Source organism: Python bivittatus, unplaced genomic scaffold, assembly GCF_059951505.1.
Source record: "Python bivittatus isolate LINGU-HERP-01145 unplaced genomic scaffold, Pbiv_v1 ctg000590_np1212, whole genome shotgun sequence".
Classification (NCBI taxonomy): Eukaryota; Metazoa; Chordata; class Lepidosauria; order Squamata; family Pythonidae; genus Python; species Python bivittatus.
In genome coordinates this window covers 10,708,921-10,724,711 of record NW_028277086.1, presented here as the reverse complement: position 1 = coordinate 10,724,711, position 15,791 = coordinate 10,708,921, and the positions used below count along the sequence as shown (strand labels likewise).

Genomic DNA, 15,791 nt, shown 5'->3' with positions numbered 1-15,791 from the left:
AGGAGGGATTAGGAAGGTGAGATAGCTGACATCTTTTCACATATCTACTGTGTGTTCACAAGAAAGAAAAGAGGATCAGATCAGCACCCATCCTGGACCTCCTAGGCTTAGTTGAATGATCTCACAATAGAAGCTTCTGGTTCTGTATATTGGCTATACCACTTCCAGTTGCAAATGAGGATTATTACAGTTGGGTGCTTCTCTATACAGAGCAAACAGAAGTACCCACTGGACACTTCCCTAGACCAAAGTATACCAAATGGGTGTCCTTTGGGTAACTTTTGAGTGTGTTGGTTGGGGATTGGGGAACAGATGGAGGGAGACATGACATGGAGAAGATGCTAGCTAAGGTTTGTTTGTTTGTTTATTTATTTATTTATTTATTTATGTGCAAGTCAGTTTTTGATTCCTGGAGACTGTATGGACAAGTCCCTGCAATTTTCTTGGCAAGGTTCTTGGAAGTAGTTTGCCATTACCAGCTTCCGAGGGCTGAGAGAGAGGGACTGGCCCAAGGTCACCCAACCAGCTTCATGCCTAAGGTGGGACTAGAACTCACGGTTTCCTGGTTACTAGCCTGATGCCTTCATCACTGCACCAGACTGGCTCTCAGCTAAGTTATTAGGAGAGACGCTAGCTTTCCACTTGCAAGAAATCTGTGTGTGGTTTTGCTGAGTCAAATTCAGCTGCAGTCTAGTATTTTATATAGTTAAAAACCCAGGTTTATCTCCAGCAAGTTTAAGATACACATTTTAAAAAGTGGTGTTCACATCCTTGCAGAGTAATAAAAAGTGGCGCGCTCTTAAGACAAACCTGCCAGTTGGATGAGCAAGGTTGTTGTGTTTAGACAGAGCAGATACTGTAATGGAAGAGAAACTCAGATGACCTCTTTATAGCTATCAACAAGGGATCCTAAAAGTGAAAGGGACTTTGCGGTTCATCACTTAGTCATGACTCTGTCCAGGTTTTCTCATCTCTACTAAGTTGAACTTCTGTAATCTTGACTGAAATTTGTGTGCATGAGCATTTATTTATTTATCATCTGCCTGCTAACTGGCATTTAGGGTAGATTGGGTGGAAAGAATATGTGTGTGTGTGTGTGTATGTATGTGTGTGTGTATGTGTATGTGTGTGTGTGTGTGTGTATATATAACCAATATCCAGTTCAATGCAGGCACTTAGAGTCAAACTATGAGAATTTCTGGAAAACAGAGAGGAGCTGGTACTGAAAAGGTGTGATCAAAATCAAAGGACCTGTTGAAAGGCATAAACAGCCAAGGTAGCATATATTCCAAAACCCAAATTAGGGCAGTACAGTTGTTAGACTATTGTGAAGGTCTTATGATCTCCAGATCTTTTAATCTTTGCCCAAGGAAGGTTGGGATCCAGAGGGTGGAGCAGAAGCTTGTTGAGATTGATGGCCTGAAGTCGTCTGTGGTCAGACTGAATGGGAGAGAAGACTCCAGACATTCCAAGTAGACTGAATGTGGTGCTGCGGTGGTTTCAGAACGGCACCCAAAACTCTTCTCACCATGGATGGGATATGAAGGATTAAACAAACAAGGAGCAATCATTCTTTTCTTTTTTTTAAAATATACTTGTTAGCTAAGTGTACTTTTCAGGGAAAGCCTTAGAGAGAAACTAAGCAGTTGTGGAGTTAAAAAAAACAAAAACAAAAAAACTTTTGATATTAGGTGATGTTAAAAAAAAAAAAAGTAGACTCCTAGCAGCTGGAGGAAATACAGCCTCAGAGAATAAAATCCCACCTAGAACTTCTTTTCTTTCAATAAAGGGTCTGGTGGTTTGGAACGCTTAAATAAATTGGATATATTTTGTCCTTGTTTGGGTAGTAAAAGGAGCCATCCTTGCTGTAAACAATACTTTTCCCTCCCAAAATTCATCGTAGAGGAATACCTTTTTAATAAGCACAAAGATCATCCGGAGGTACCCTTTTGCCTGTTCTGTTAATCAGGCAGCCATAGATTAGATCAAACCTTTCCAAGGAATGGCAGTTCAGAAGAGGATAAAGAGTTAAAACCTTGCACAGCCTGGTTTATCCAATTTGCATTTATGGATCCCTGGAGATAAAGATCCTGGTAGCTCTTAATTTACTGTTAACAAGGTTTGATTTGCATTGCATACAGCCGAGAAGAATGTTTCTTAAGCTGTTTGCAGATTGAGGCTTGTTTGAGCTGAAAGGGTGGGTAGAGCTTGGAAAATGGGGTGTGTGAAAAGGAGCATTCAGCTGATTCTAACTTGAAGGCAGGTGATGCTTCTTTTGAGTTAATCAAGGCCAGCAAAGGGGGGGGGGGGCTACATTAGTTGAGTGGGACAATTTAGTGTTAAAGCCTGGAGCAGTCAAATGGTTTTTAAAGCCATTTGACTCAGAGCTTGTAAATTGAGTTTGTTCTCATGTGGTAATTCCTTTTCCTCTGTAATGTAATTAAGTAAGTACAGTAAATCTCCTACCCAAGTTCGACTCCTGTGGACTTCCTAGATGCATCCACGTAGTTTTCTTAGGAAAAATACAAAAGAGGCTTTTCATCTTCCCAGTCTAACCTGTAGTTCTGGGATTCCCGGCTGATCTTCTGCCCAAGTACTAACCAGAACCAACCCTGCACATCGTTGTCACCCAGATGATGATGTTTCATTAAATTTATTACGGCTGCCCACTCCAACAGACTCTGGATTCCATCATCAGTTGAGACACGTAATGTAATGAAGGGTTTTAAAGAAATGGAGATCACCATGGACTGATGAACAGTGGACCCTTTAACCCAGTGTTGTCCAAACTTGGCCACTTTAAGATGAGTGGACTTCAACTCCCAGAATTCCCCAGCCAGCATGGCTGGCTAGGGAATTCTGGGAGTTGAAGTCCACTCATCTTAAAGTGGCCAAGTTTGGACAACACTGCTTTAACCATTCCTCATCATCTTTGTAGTTTTCATTCCAGTTTCTTGATGCCCTTTTAAACTGCAGTACCCAGAAATGGACATGTTTTTAAGTAGGGTTTCATGAGAGCAGAGTAAAGTGGAACAGTTACTTCCCATGATCTGGACCCTGTGCTCTGTTAATACTTTCCAAGATAGCCTTAGCCTTTTTGGCAGCTGCATCACATTGTTGGCTCATGTTCCATTTGTAGTAAACACTGATACCAGATCCCTTTCACATGTACTACTGCCAAGCCAAGTCTCCCCCATCATGCCTCACATTTTTTCTTATCCAGATGCAAAACTGTACACTATTGTTAATTTTCATCCTGTTAGTTTCAGCCCACTGTTCAAGGTTGCCTAGATCTTTTTTGATCCTTCATTTCTCTTCTAAACCATCACCTTCTCCAAGCTGGGGTTCATCTGCGTGTCTGATCATCATCTTCTCAACTCTTCATCCAGATCAGGAATAAAAACATTGAACACAGTCTTGTGACAATCTAGTCCAGTGTTTCTCAAACTTGGCAGCTTTAAGATGCGTGGACTTCAACTCCCAGAATTCCCTAGCCAAGCCAAAATGATGCCAGTTGTTCATTTAGGATTTCTTTCTTTTTAATAACATCCTGCAGCAAATAGTCCCAAGTTAGAGCTTCTTAAAAAAAAATCAAGCTACAAAATAACAAGAGAAATAAGAGTAGTGCAGATCTTACAAGGCAATAATTCCCAGCAGGGATAAATTTAATAGTATCATGAACTAGGATGTAAGGTAGCAGAGCTCCAGATCAAGATAACAAGGGATAACTAATGCTTTGAGTTTTGTTCCTGTTTGTGACAGCCTAACATGGAAGACCTCAGAAAACGAGAATAATCAAGCAAAAGTTGGCTGTCTCTGTCTTCTTTTATGAGGCTGCTCCTACAAGCCCTGCAGTTCAGACTTCTTCGGCAGGATAATTTGCATTTCTGCTGAAAAGCCAAATGCTGGTTGAGGATCTTGTAGGAGAAAATGAGAAAATTAGGCCTTGTGGAAAGTGGCAGTATAAAAATACAGCAAATCAATAAATGGTTTCTCTCTCTCTCTCTCTCTCAGTTCCCTCTTGCCCCCCCTTCCCCCGATGTGCAGGGAACTAGGTTTTGGAACATAGGCCTCTGCAATAGCGCACAAGTACTGACACATGCATTATGACATCCTGCAAGTGATTTGTTATTTATTCATTATTTTCCTTAAATTTAGGCACCGCCCCATTCCAGCTGACTCCGAGAGGCTCGACATTTAAAACAAACAGCATTGTACGAAATACAACACATGCTATAAAGAAAATCTTTAAGAAATCCAAATCTAACAAGGGGGCCTTATCCACCCTACCCCAAAGCCTGGGAGAACAGCCAGGTTTTCAAGGCCTTCCAGAAGGCCATCAGGGTGGGAGCCTTGTGGATCTCTGGGTGGGGTGGAGGGTGTTTCATTGCAGAGAGCTGGTGCCATGACAGAGAAGCTGTGCTTCCTGGGTCCTGAAAGATGACATGGTTTGATCGAAGGGATCTGGAGTGCGCCAACTGGTGGTGTTTGCATCATGATGTCATCATGCGCATGATAATTTGATGCAGTCTCAGTTTGCTGTAGATACCTGTGGTTTGGAAGGAAGTATTCCAAGTATCCGAGAAAAGGTAAAATGCCATCTATACTGGCTTCCATTCTGGAAGGAAGGAACTTGTAGATCTCATTCCAACTCCTTGCTTAAGCTTGCAGCCTAAGGCTGTGTTAAATTGCCAGTCTGACTTCTGTTCTGTTGGCTGAGGTTAACATTGGTTTTGTGTCAGTCTGGGTTGTAATTGTTTCCCAGCTGATGCACTATGATTTACCAGTGTGGTGAAAGGCAGCTGGATGTGTGTCTTGAAATTTAGAGCCATCATATTTGTTGGGGGGAAAAAAAGAAAGAAAATGAAAGGAAATAAATGCAACTCTTAAGGTGCCTCAACAGAAGCCCAGTATTAAGATCAAGAGAAGTCATCTCTCTATTCTGTATTGGTCAGACCATGCTTATAATACTGTATCCAATTCTGAGCCACCTAATTTAGGAAGGAGAGAGACAAACTGAAGCATGTCCACAGAAGAGCAGCCAAGATGATAAAGGGCCTGAAAGGAAGAATGTAGGAGGCACAGTCTGAGGCATTGGGTATATGTATCCTAGAGAGTAGAAGACTTATTCTTCCTGGCTAGCCCTAAAAAGGAACTGAGAAATATTTCAAATTACAACAGAATGGGAGAAGTCCTGATATTTCCTTGGACTGTTTGACTTCTACTAAAACCTACCTCATTTCCAGATATCTCAGGTACCCTTAGTACTTGCTTGAACCCCTTACATGGGCAACTGTCTTATGTTCCAAGGAAGAATAGAGAGAACAAAGTGGAACACGTTTCTGTATATTTGCCCTCTTCAAAGCAAGCCAACCATTTTGTTTATTTTAATTCAAGCCCAAGTCAGCAAATGCCTCTTGCAGAGTTAGTGAGCCATTTAGGGAAACTTGATATGCAGGCAGGGTTCAGTAGACTTCTGCACCAAGAGCAGATTTTTGAAAATTCTTTACCTATTCATGTATAAACCTTGCAACCATTTTCCAATTTTTCAAAAGCGTGCATGTGTCTGTGTGGGCGTTTGGATAAAATACATTAGAAAAGGGGGAAAAAAGGTAGCTTGGTGTTTTCCAAAGGTTGACTATTTGGAATAGAGGAAGTGGATGAAAGTTAGAGACGCGCCGGACCGGATGTTCAATGTGAAGCAATTAGACCAGGAAGCTAGTTGCGCCAAAACCTTATTTTCTGCAAGTTCTGAAGAATGGAAAACTTTCCTGAGCTAAAACTCTTCCTTCCATGTAAGAAAAAAAGGCACAAAGGTGATTTTTATATGGAGAAGAAGGGAATTTTAATCACACCCTATTCAAAAATGCAGCCTTGAAGGGATTCCATAGAGAACTTAGTTGCTGTGTTCTCTGTCCACTTTACATGTTTGGAGTATGTGCGTTGGCAGATAAAACAGGGTTGGATTATCTTATCTCTAATGCTTTGCAAGGTCACAAAAGGCCCACTCCTTGCCTCACCTGTGGCTGGAAGCAATGCCTTCAGGTTAATGGGCAGTAAAATACAGTCAGGCATCTCCTCCCACTCTCTCCCCATTTAGCCCACAGCTGAGATCCCCATATTTCTATCCTCATGAGTGAGGCCCAAGATGCTGTAAATGTTACTGCTCAAGAAGTGGACCATTGCATGGATCTTTCTCAGCTGTTAAGCGGAACCTTGCTTTGTAGAGCTGGCTATTTCAAATGTGTGTGTTACCGTTCATCTGAACTTGGATAAGACCAGGCTTATCCAAGATGTATTGGAGCTGCAATGTCCAGAAAGCGTAGTGGTCATGGTCCTTGAAGGGGAGAGCAGCAGATCAGGGAAGGTAGAAGAACCACTACCAAGGTTTTCTTTCTGGACATACTTTTCCAGCTTGAGGAGTAGAGAATTTCTTGCAAGATGACTTTTGAGACAGGAAAGATACTTGGGGAATGGCATCCTCCACAGGCTAGGAAAGTTCAATGGGATGGTTTTCCCAAGTATAAAAAGCATAAGATAGATAAAACCTAAACAAAATATAGAACATCAGGCCCCAAAAGCCCTCTGGAAAAGCTCCACCTTCAGCTTTTTCCAGGAGGCAGATGGAGACGGACAAATCTAGCAACTGGAGGTCATTCCAGAGGGCTGGCCCCATCACTGAAAATCAGCACTTCCAGGCTTCAGCCCACTTAACTAACCTCTTGAAAATGATGGAGAACCAGCTGCTTCTCCTGGCATGAACTCAGTGTTTGGGAGACTCTAGTGGGGAGATGTGGTCCTGCAGGTGGACATCTTCAGTTTGTTTTAGAGGGCAATTTGCCCCAGGAAATTTGGTCATCTGGATTCTCTTCCATACCAAATTGAGGTAAAGAGAAGTTAACAGGTTTTTGCTAAATGTTAGCAGAACCTTTCTGAAGGTTAGAGCTCTATGGAAGTGAAATAGGCTGCCTTGTGAAGTGGTGTGCTCTCCTACACTTCAACTGAGGATGCCTACGAGACACTAGTTATAGAAGCCTAAAGGTAGGAGTGGCCCTTGAGGTCACCAGGTCCAACCTGTCTCTCAGTGCTGGAATCCAGGTTGAAGCTTCCCAGATAGATAGTCTAGCTTCCACTTGAACTTATCCACTGAATGACTTCTGTTGTAGCATTCTGCATTGTAGATCCTGCACTGAGAATGGGGCAGCTAGATTGCCCCCATGGAACTCTTTCTTGGTTTTCAAAACAATGTTATGTCTTGAAGGAGCGCATAGAGGTGAATGATGAGATGTAAGACATCAAATGCAAATGGAGTTTGCATTATCTCTTTCCCAGGCTACAAGTGTCTTCTGATTCATTGTATAGAATGAAACATATTACATGATTGCTGCATAATTGCTTTTTCCAAAACAGCATGTGCCCGATTGCATTGTCTCCAGCCAGGAAGCTACTTGTTGGCTGGGGATCATGAGAGTTGTAGTCCAGTACATCCAGGTTGGTAAAGACTATAACATAGCAATTTTTAGTGATTGTGTAGTCAAGAAATCGGATTGTCCCCCACTCCTTCATTGCTTGTGAAGGAACATGAAAAATTAGTTTTCTCTGCCCCGCCCTTCCTTTTTTTCTCTTGGGTGTCTGCTTGATGTAACAGTCTCTTTATTTGTTTCTTCTTCAAGGTCTCCATCTCGATCCCTGGCAAATCCAACGGCTGTGGCATCTTCAGCATCTTGTTCCTTTCATTCAAGGATATCCAAGGCCGTGGGATTTAGCAAGCTGAACAGAGATTCCAGAGAATGTCAGCTGCAGACAAAGCGCCTTGACCAGAAGGAGGGGGAGCAGCAAATTTTTGGCAGTTCTTGTTCTCCCCCCACCCTCCTTCCCTGATTCTTGACGTCCATGAGAGATTTTTGTTTTGTTTTGTAACACTGAAGTTGGATTATTTTCCCACCATTATTGGAATATGGGATGGAGTTTTTTGATGGTCATATTTCATTCTGGAAACCAACGGAGCATGAATAATCAGAACTTGAGATTTCTCCCACTCTTCCACACAGCTTGAGTATCTCGTTAGGTATGTATGCATTTTAAGTTTCATGAAGCTTGTGGGAGGTTGCTCCTCTTCCCAAAAAGATCTTCCCTTGAGTGTTGTACACATAATACTCCTGATCTTGTAACCCCTGGTAAGAGAGAAAGTCATAAGAAGGAGAAAGGCTGCCGCTCTACAGTTAGAGCCCTGGTGCAGTTCCCAAAGTCTGAACATCATGTCTTGAGTAGCGCTGTGTTTCCTGTGCATCGCCTGCTGTTCAGTGCCCTGAGCCAGCATACAGGTAGTCCTCACTTAACAACCACAATAGGGACTAGAAAATTGGTTGTTAAGCGGAGGGATCATTAAGCAAGTCACCATGTGACCAGATCTGATTTTATGACTGTTTTATGATGGTCGTTAAGTGAATCACATGGTCATTAAATGAATCACATCATTAAGCAAATCCAGCTTCCCCAATTGATGTTTTTTTCCAGAATTCGCTTAACGACCGCATTGATTCACTTAATGACCTTCATTAAAAAGGCAGCAAATTGTGATCATGTGACCACAGGGGGTGGTGCGATGGTTTGTGAAGGTCATAAATGTGAGTATAGGCTGTAAAGCGCTTTTTCCAAGGCCGTCATAGTGTAATTTTTTTACATTATTGTATTTAATATCTTTATTTTTTGTAAGAAAGCAGTCTAATCTTAAAAAAAATAAAAACATTAAAAGTACAAACTAAAAATACAAACTAAGAAGGAAAAGAAAAATCTATCTTATATGTTAAACTTATCAATATTCACTGGTTTACCAATGAATTCACTACTATGATATGAACAATACAAGATATTATTGTATGATGTCACAGAATCTCTGCCATATAACACGTATTGCTGCGTCCTTTGATTAGTAGAAAATATTGCCATTTCCAAAACAGATAGATCTTTGATGGTGATGCTACTTCTCGCTTGGCCAAGTGGCAGCTTGGCAGCATTTTGAGAAAAAGATATTTGACTTACCTGTGGTGCCAGCAGCTGGATGTGGGTACTTCCTCTATACCTACTACCTCTTTTGGTGTTTCTTGTGACAAAAGATAGGTAGTCCTTATTTAGCAATCACAATTGGGACCAGCAGCTTGGTTGTTAAGTGAAGTGGTCGCTAAGTGAAACCGTGACTGTGCTTATGATTTTACTTCGGCTTTCCTTTGCTTTACGCACTCATGAATGTCGTAAATGCAAGGATTGGTTGCAAACTTACTTTTTCATCACCATCGTAACTGGGAACGGTAACAGCACAAGGCAGTCACTGAACGAGGACAATCTGTATTTTTGAAGGTTTCCCTGTAATTCATCTAAGGTTACATTCATGGTCACATATATATAGTTTAAAAAGCAAGAATGGATGAATGCTGCTTCATTTATGGGTTCTGGTGGCAGAAATGCTTCTTGCACAATTTGAAGAACGTAAGCGTGGTGCACCCTTTTCTACAGCCTGTATAAATTCCCCTTGTGGACTTTGAGATTTCCTGTTAATTGTATGTGTGTGTTTGCAACAACCTCTTGTTTCTTTCTGTTGATATGCACGCATGAGTGCATGTGCAGATACGTGCGCGGAGTGCATATTCAGAGTGGCAGTGCTGAAGAAGGTACACTTTGTGTTAGCTATTTCTTGCCACCACTGTCCAGGAGGTCTTTATAACCTGGCAGGCCTGCCTTGTGATGAACGATAGGAAGCCACATCACTTTCTCAGTTCTCATTATAGTTACTCTTTTCAAAATGCCTGATTGATTATAGCCTTATGATCATCGTACAGGAAGCTGGGCATATGTTAGGCTCAATCATTCACACAAATGCATGGATGAGTAAGGAGGAGAGAAACTTGGCACAAAATCAAAAAGGGGGGGCGATATGAGTAACAACAGTAACGGGCTGTAGTAAAAGCCGAATCTTGTTTTTACTCAGCAAGGACAAACTCAGGCATTGAAAAGTATTTTCTTCTTAAGGTTACTCCTGTGCATGCTTGATAGGCTGGGAATAGAGCCACAGAACTCAGTGAGACTTAGTTTTGAGTACATATTGACGTCTAAAAGCAGGATTAGAGACTTTTGCAATGTTGTTGCCCTTCCAGATTTGGGTTTCCCTAATCATTGGTTGTTGTGACAAATCTCTGACGTTCGTATTCACCACCACACAGAGGGCCCGCCTCTTATATTGCCCACCTCTGCTGCCTTTAAAAGACACGCTGATGGTTCCAGTAGAGGTGTTGTCTCTTGTACTCACACACATAGACACTTATGGGAAGCAGCCGTGTAAGCTTTCCGAGAGAAGTGGTTGCTTTAATGAGTCAAGGAGGATTGCTTTGCTTGTGCATTCATTGTACTTTACCAGGTGCTCCCTTTTAATGTTTGCACAATTTGTCCATTGGAGTTAATTGGTGGCTAATAAATGTAAATTTAAATAAAAATAATAAAAATTAAAATAGGATACGATAGGGAAGGAAAGGGAAATGGGTGTTTTGTGACTGAGCTCATTCACCCACCAGGCAGCCATTCTGTGTGAGTCCCCATGTCTTGTTCCCCAAGTTCCAACTGTATCCCCAACCCCAACATCTTGAGGAGCCATGCCTTGATATGAAACCAACGAGGAATGATGAACAGTGTTAGATGTTTGCCACTGAGGCAAAAGGGTTAGATTACATGTGGATATCAGTAGTCAACACTTAGTTACAAATCCTTTGTTTTATCATTTCTGGAATGTCTCTGCACTGCAGCCTATTATTGTGTTTTAATCTATATTTCCAGCTATCATCCCTTCCTTTTGCCTTTTCACATTGCATGGAAATAGAGTTGATGTTAGTTATAAGGAGGTCTGCATGCGCTTCTATTCTGTCTTATCTTCTTGGCAAGCCAGATTAAAAAACACACATAAAAAAGCAGAGTTCAGGAAAATATATATATATATTTTTCCTGTACTCTGCAACTCTTTTATTACAAGGCTTGTAAGGAAATGCCATTTTGGTTAGGAAGCTACTGTACAGCTGTTGGCATTTGTTTTATCTCTGTAACTTTATCATTTCCTCTGTTGTGGAATTTTCACTTTTAGCATGGACCCACAAAGTGTGGAATTTGCCCTCTGGGTGAGGAAGCTGCTGAATTCTTAACTGTTGAGGTAGTTCTGTCTCTGCCAACTCATTCTGAGTTGTCCTTCACTCAGCTATGAAGAGAGCGCTGGACAGATTGCAAGAAACTCCATGCCGGTTTAACTCTCATTCTTATATTCTAAATTGTGAAGATAACTAGATCTGTTTTCCCTTTCTCTCTGAACGTTTTTGGTCCATTTAGGTGTCATGAGTAGTAGCCAGTGGTCTTACCTTGTAATAAATAAGTGATAGGAGCTCTGGCATGGGTGTATGTGACTGATGACTACGGAGATGTTATTGGACCTTGACTTGCTTTGCTCTCGTTAGGTTTTAATGGAGAGTTTAGTTTTTGCCTGGTTTTGTTTGCTCCCCAGAGTGTCCTTGGATAGATGGGTGGCCTTATAAATTGGATAAAATAAAATGTTCCGTAGGTTTGCTCTTGGGCATCCTGAATGCCCAACCTATCGTCTGTCATTGGGGAATCCCAAGTCTTACTATTAAGAAAGGCCGAGGGCAGTGCATCCTTCAGTAGTTGTTCTCCTTCCCTTTCTTGGTAGTAACCTTGTGGTTAATTTGGCAGTAGTTACTAACCTGCACATTTGTTTGCCTTTTTACAGACAGTCCAAAATGGGGAATGTCTAAACAAAAGTTAAGCCTTTCATTGGGATTAATCATATGCATAATTTCTTCCAGTCTTCCCTCCTTCCTTTCAGATAGGTTGGGATTCTCACTCCTAAAATTCTCCAGTAACAGATACACCAGCTGGGAATTTTCTAGAGTTTAAGTAATCTGGAAAGCTCTCTGTTGGAGTAGGCTTGTCGACCCAGAAGTTTAATTTAATTGCTGGGGCTAAGCCCTGTGCAGTAGGGTGATGGTACCTACAATGGCATTAGTGGCATTAGATGACTTATTGCCTGCTAGAAGCATTGCTGCTGAAGAAAAGGGGAAGGAAGAGAAGGACTTGGGGATGGATATACAAAATCTGTACTAATTTCTTTCTGCCTGTGTGCAATTCTGTGCACTTTTGGATTATATGGAAGACAAGCTTGATGGTGATTGCTACCTATTGTGGAAAAATACAAAGACTTAAAGCCAAAAATACTACAGCCACCTTGGCATTTGTATCAGGTCTGGCTTTCTTGGTGCTTTAAACACTTAAATACCGAAGTCTTGGGGCTTTGTCCTTGATTAGCATAGAATGATAACTGCAGTGTGAATGAAAAGTTGCATCTGGGTTGATATGGACAGTGGATTCTGCTGCGAGGCTCCCCAGGGCAATGTAGTTTTGAAGGACAGTATTTATTTATTTATTTGTCACATTTATATAGCCAGTATTTATTTGCTTGTTTGTGACATTTATATAGCTGCCCATCTCACAAAGCGACTCTGGGCGGTGTACAACAATTCAATAAAGCAGAAAATAGATAAAAAAACGAACATTATAAAAAAAATAAAAAGTAATTATTCAGATGAAAATATTGTCAGCAATTTAAAATATACAGTATATGCAATAAGATATATGCAAATGCTCAAGACAAGGAACCACAGGCTTGTATCCACCTCAGTGTTGTCCAAACTTGGCCACTTTAAGATGAGCGGACTTCAACTCCCAGAATTCCCCATCAGCCTCGTTCAGAATGGCCCCGAAGTCAAGCATACAAATAGTCTCCCTACCCCTCCAGCCTAATAGCCTTTAGGACATCTTGGACTGCAGTCTTGCTCACCCCCAGCCAGCAATGCCAACATAAGCTGGGAAGGATGTGGGTTTGGGCATCTCCAAAGGGAGAGCAGGCTCTGATGACCCAGCGGGAGACAATTGGCCTTGATGTGTCAGGAGTTAAAATGGGAAGAGTCAGCTGGGATGCACTGAGGTTGAATGGGTTGTTGGCTTAGGAGGGTAATTTCTGGTTAAGACTTGTTTTTGGCAGGACTCACCAGCAGACAGTGGCTGGCTTGCAGAGCAGAGAGGAGCAGAAGAGCTTCCTGCTCCTGAATCTTGGTCCAAGGCTTTGGCATCTTGCTATTTTCTGCGACTCTGCGGTCTCCAGGCGGATGGTCAGGCATATAGGCCAAAAATATGTTTCCGAAAAAGAACAACCACAACAATAAAAAACAACAACCACCCACTTATCCCTGGAGATCCAGAGAAATCAAGTGTTTTGAAAGCGATGGCTTCTGCTCTTTGTGTTTAAGACAGATTATAGTTTGAAAAAGAGTAAAAAGAAAAAAAAATCTCTGTAATAAGTGGCTTTCACTGTGCAGAAGATCAGAGGCTTTGGTCATCATGGGCAATCTTGTTTTCACTGATGAAAGCTCCTGTCATTATTTCCAGCATCCAAGACGGTTTAGTCTTCCCTTTAATCTCTTCTAGCGGTGTCATTGGGCTCTGTCTGTTTGGATAGAAGGGGAAAAAAAAATACAGTGCCAGTGTGGCTCTGCTTTTGGAGGTACCTGTGTTGCATAGACAGCAATTTGTATGTGCGTGAGCCTTTTTAGAAGGCTGGGCAGAATAAATGCATACAATAGGGACATCAAGAAATATTGAACAGCTTAGACATCTGGGTCTAATGTGATTCTGCCCCGTCAACTAGATCTGTGCATTGATCATTCAGTTGCAGGGTTGTGGTAAAGGTGAACCCTCCATAGTCTTTTGAGCTTGCTGTGCTAAGGCGTAGCCATCACATTTTGCAGTGTGGATTCCTAGAGGCATCTGGGAATTTCTTTTGGGGTATCAACCAGATGCTGGGAAATGCTTTCCTTAAAGTTGGTGGACTGTGGAGTACTATATGCCCTTGGTGGATATGGCACCCAAACCAAAGCTTAGTGTTACTGCCCTTACCCAGAAGAAGACAATCCCCAGTTGAGGACGATTCCATACACGCACACACCATCATCAAAGGAAGATTACACTGACAAAAAACCCCACTTTGCTTTGTGGCCATATTCTCAGACAGTATAATAGGACTTCGTTCCATTATAAAGATAGATTAATTAGGAAAAGGCAACCCTTCCTTTCATGTAAACGTAGTCCTGCTTTGAACATTGTCCAGAATAAAGCTTTAATCTACCTATACTCATAGTAACCATAGAAAGCCAAAACGAAGGGCCAGGAGTGGTCACCTCTCTCCTTCTCTCTGTCTCCTTCCTTCCTTCCTTCCTTCCTTCCTTCCTTCCTTCCTTCCTTCCTTCCTTCCTTCCTTCCTTCCTTCCTTCCTTCCTTCCTTCCTTCCTTCCTTCCTTCCTTCCTTCCTTCCTTTTCCTCCCTCCCCCAAACTTAAAAAATCACACATAGCTCCTTGTTTACTTGCATAATTAACAATAAATTTTGCCAATCGATAAAAACATACATTCATATTCCAGAATGTTGTTTCTTATTTAAGACACAGGGTTGTTCAGCATGCCTGGGTGCAGAGCGTTAACACGCCTGTTAACTGCTGGTAATGCAAAGACAGTGAGTGAACCGCTGCCAGATCATGGCTGCTGAACCAGAAGTAATCCCCTTGGTGTGCTCTTCTCCTTCAGTGCCAGGAAGATCATTGTTAAAAGCATGACAGCCTTGGTTGGATGATCATCATCAGTAGTGAAAGATTTTTATCTCCCTTCATTGGATGGGGGTGGTCTTTGGGTTTCTCAAAACCAAATGGGACAGGAGAAAAACAGAAAGTCCTTTAGTTTTGGATGTCCCTTTTCTTCTCTCTCTTTTTTTTCTTCCTCAGAATTATCTTGTGAGCTGGTGCTTACTTTTCAAAATTATTATTATTTGCCTGTGGAACCCATCCAAATTAGATAAGCTGCAGCTTAAAGAGCCATGGTAAACAGAATTGACTGAGGCTCGTGTTTATATATGACTCTCCAGGAAATGCTGAAAGCAGAGCCCACGCAACCCCCTGCCCGTGCATTAATTGACACACAGGTTTTCCCCACAGCAGAGCGGTTGTGTGGGCTACTGTGACCTGCATTTTGCTGGGCTGCAGGGAGAGAAAAGGAGCAGAGTGACATAAGCAGGGCAAGGTTTGTTCAAGCAGTTTTCCTCCTCTCCTACCACAGTCTATTCAAGGGGGTGATTTCATGGAGAAGAAGCTTTTGGGGACTGTGGAAGAGGTGGTGGTGATGGAGAGAAATACCCAGTGCCATAGGCTTGTGCAAAGTTAGATATAAATGAGTGTTTTTCTCCCGCACCCCCTTCCAGGACTATATTTGAGAAAAGCATGTGGAGTCTCCCTGTGGATGGATGAGTTCCTCAGCAGCAAGGAAAGCAGAGAAGATGAATGTGAGAAGAATAATCTTGGTGGGGCCGCCTTCCCCCATCTCCTGCCGGGTGCTGTGGACGCTTGCCACTTCAGCTTGTCACTTCAGCTCCGTTCCCTGCCGAGCTTTTGCGGGCTGCCGTGGAGAAATTAAACAAACAGTCACCCTTCCATAAATATTTAGCTTCCACTGTTTTTAAGAAGTGTGCAGTGCAGCAGACAAAACAAATCAGACTTCACTACTGTTTGCACGACTCTGAATGCCAGAGAAGCTGTCTTCTCCGGAGACTTTGCTTAAATTTGGGGACTGAGGAAGGGACTTTAATATGGTTTTCCCTGCCTTTGCAAGAGGCTTTAAGTAGTTGGCACCTCTTGAGAATCT

The 15,791-nt window shown here is 42.1% G+C and overlaps 1 long non-coding RNA gene across 4 annotated transcripts in view; it reads left to right on the top strand.

Moving 5' to 3' along the window:
* LOC107326319 (uncharacterized) overlaps window positions 1-15,791 on the top strand; it is a 138,133-nt gene that overhangs the window by 32,158 nt on the left and 90,184 nt on the right. For all 4 annotated transcript variants that reach the window (XR_015797555.1, XR_015797554.1, XR_015797557.1 and 1 more), the window contains exon 2: window positions 7,674-8,068. This is a non-coding gene — a long non-coding RNA (uncharacterized LOC107326319). The remainder of the gene's footprint in view (window positions 1-7,673; window positions 8,069-15,791) is intronic.